Below are 3244 nucleotides of genomic sequence, written 5' to 3' on the forward strand. Positions count from 1 at the left end.
TTGTTGTGGAGTATGTGGAACAGTATGTTGCATTTGAATTCCATTCTCAGTGCAAAAGTTGATGAATGTGTTTTTAACATATTCTCCGCCATTATCAGATCTTAGCTTAAGAATTTGATGTCCAGATTGTTTTTCAACAAAGGCCTTAAAGGCCAAGAACATGTTAAATACTTCACTCTTGAGTTTTAAGAAGTATACCCAAGTGCATCTGGAGAAATCATCAATGAAAGTTAAGAAATACTTGTAGCCAGAGAATGAAGCAACTGGAAGTGGACCACATAAATCACTATGCACGAGTTGTAAAGGGGCTGAGACGTGCCAAGAGGCACGTTTTTCAAAACTGTCCCGATGATGTTTTCCGAGTACACATCCGGAACAAACACCATCTCTGCAAGACACCATTGGAAGACCTGTCACCATATTTTCTTTACATAGATTCTGAAGAGAGCGATAGTTTAAGTGACCAAATCGCTCATGCCAAAGTTTGCTCACTTCATCATTATGAGCAACAAATACTGAGGGAAGATTTGATGACCCAAAGTTGTGAAACTTATATAACCTTGTAGAATCATCAGCAATGCCAGTAGCTAAAATCTGTCTAGGATCTCTTAGGTCCTTAATTACAACATCATGCGGTGAAAATTCAACAATTTTACCTTCACCTGAATGGGTTATCTAATATACAGATAGAAGGTTGCAGGATAAGGTTGGAACACATAATACATCATTAAATCGACCATTGTCTAGATGAACAGTTCCAGTCCCTACAACACTAAGAGATCTATCATCACCAACATATATATTTTTGGTGTTACAATCATTTAAAGAAGAAAACATGGCTTTGTTTTTGGCCATGCCATAAGAAGCTCCAGAATCAATGAGCCACTCATGAGAATGAGAAGAAGAAGATACATTTAGTGCATAGCCAGACCGAGATGCTTGACAACCACATGCAGAAAGTGCCATTCCTGAAGATGAAGTTGAAGTTGAAGATTGCTCCAAATGGATGTTATGCTTCTTCATCGCTGCTTCCAAGGCTTCCATCTTCTTAAAGCATTTGGATTCTAAGTGGCCATCTCGATTACAAAAGTTGCAATGTCTATCAGTCTTCTTCCCTTTGTTTTTATTTGTCTTATCATTTTGTTGAAATGATTTTTCATTTTGAGGCCGAAATTGCTTAGGACCCCTGTTTGGTTTAGGACCATTCTTTTTAGGATACAACTTCTTAGGATTCTTTGGATTTGGTTGCTGCTGGGCGGCTAACGCTTTCTTAGAAGAGTTTCCAAGATGAAGAAGACCAAGGTGTAAGAGATTTTCTTGTTCTCTTATTAAAGAATCACAAAAGGAATCAAAGGAAGGGGACTTGTAGGTTTGTCCTTGAGAAATGAAGGCGTCTCTTGTAGAATGGAAGCTGGAAACAAACACAGAATAGGCTGGTCCCAACTTAGTAAGAATGGAGTAGATAAGGCTACTATCTTCTTTCTTAACCTTAACACCTTCCAAGAGAAGTCTAAGGGTCTTGAACTTAGACAAAAAATCTTCAATGTAAGAAAAATTATTGGGGTCCAATGTAAGCAATTCATTTCAAGTTGATGGGCTTTAAGTTCATTTTTAATTCCAAAGACTTTAGTAATTTGTTGCAGTGCTTCATCAGGAGTATCAAGTTCTGCAATATGGAATCTAAGATCTGGAGAAATAGACATCCCTATCAACCCACGTGCTTGGTCTTGCCTATTTTCCCATTTAGCTACCTTATCTTCATCTTTCGGTTTGGTCTCTTGGCCTATGGCTATTCTGTTAATACCTTTACTTCTAAGTAAATCCACAATGTAGGACCACCATTGGAAGTAGTTAGTGCTATCAAGAATGACTTGGCATGGACTTTCCATTTTTAACAGAAACTGAAGCTGTAGATGCTGAAACTAAGTGTACCAATGGAAAGATCTCGAAAAATTAGGCCGTTTCAAAAAAAACGGTTCTGAAAACGGCTTCCGGATGAAGAAGTTATGGCTTTTTGAAAAAAATTGACGAAGTCACCAACGAAGTGCGGGAATGTGCGGAAATGAAAAAATCCACCCCCACAAAATGGAGACTTGAACCCAAGACCTCTACTCTCATAAATTAGCTTTGCACCAAGTGAGCTATACAAAAAGTTTGAGAGAGAGAGAGAGAGAGAGGGGGGGGGGTTGATGCTTTGGGTTGCGTGCTTGCTTTGAGAAAGCTCTTTTTCCCTACAAAACAAAAAACAAAAAACCCAACACGGACATACAAAAATAAACGAACCTTGTGGCTCGAAGTTAGCTTTAGCCGGAAACTAAATATTTTCCTCAATGTTTCTGATTTTCCGAGATCACACTAAGGCGCAGCGGAAAAGAGCATACGCATGAGAAAAATCCTTCCTTTCTGTTTCTAATTTGCTCAGATCGCACAGAGTCGCAGGGCAAAGAGCATACGCAGAAATGAAAGGTATGGATCCGGTAATAAAAAAAGCTAAATAAACCGAAACCGAAATAAACAGAGAGAAAATAACTGTAAACTGCAAATAAACACTGTATACCTCCAGATCTTAAAAATGACGCAGCTAGGGCTACCGGAAACCTTTTCGCGTGAAACGAAAGGGGTTCCTCAATGGAACAGATGCTCCCAACACAACAGAGCAGTCCTCTCGGCCCGAAAGCAGTCAGAAACAGTAGATCTAGGAAACGGCAGTCGGATGCAGTTCTACTGGCTTCAGATTTGGATCACCAACGAACGCGGCCCTCAAATAGCTCTGATACCATGTAGGAATTTACAGGGTAAGTTCCTCAGACAGAACACCAAAGGACACCGCTCACAAACAGATCACAGATCAATACACCAATATTTTGACGTGGTTAAAACCCTCAAAGAGGGAAACAGTCCACGGCCTGAGCCAACGCGGCCACTTCAGGCAATTTATTAATAAAAGAATGAAAATTTACATATGCTTCTCTCATAGATGGATTACCCTACAAATGACCCTCCATGCTCTTTAAATAGATATCATGGACCAATCGGGTGTTAAGCCACGGATCAAGTGTCGGTAATACCGAGGAGAGAATGAACCGTCGGATCACTACATATCGTGACCATCGGATTGTAAGTTACAAAATGTACATAGTAAAGAAACACACTTTACCTAACTCTATACCTAACTCTATACTAGACCAAGTTGTACTTAACTATTTCCTATGTGTCGGAATATCCTAACACTAGCTATGTGATC

This window comes from Pinus tabuliformis, chromosome 5_1 (genome assembly GCF_031772625.1).
Source record: "Pinus tabuliformis cultivar Carrire ecotype Pingquan chromosome 5_1, CPIR1, whole genome shotgun sequence".
Classification (NCBI taxonomy): domain Eukaryota; kingdom Viridiplantae; phylum Streptophyta; class Pinopsida; order Pinales; family Pinaceae; genus Pinus; species Pinus tabuliformis.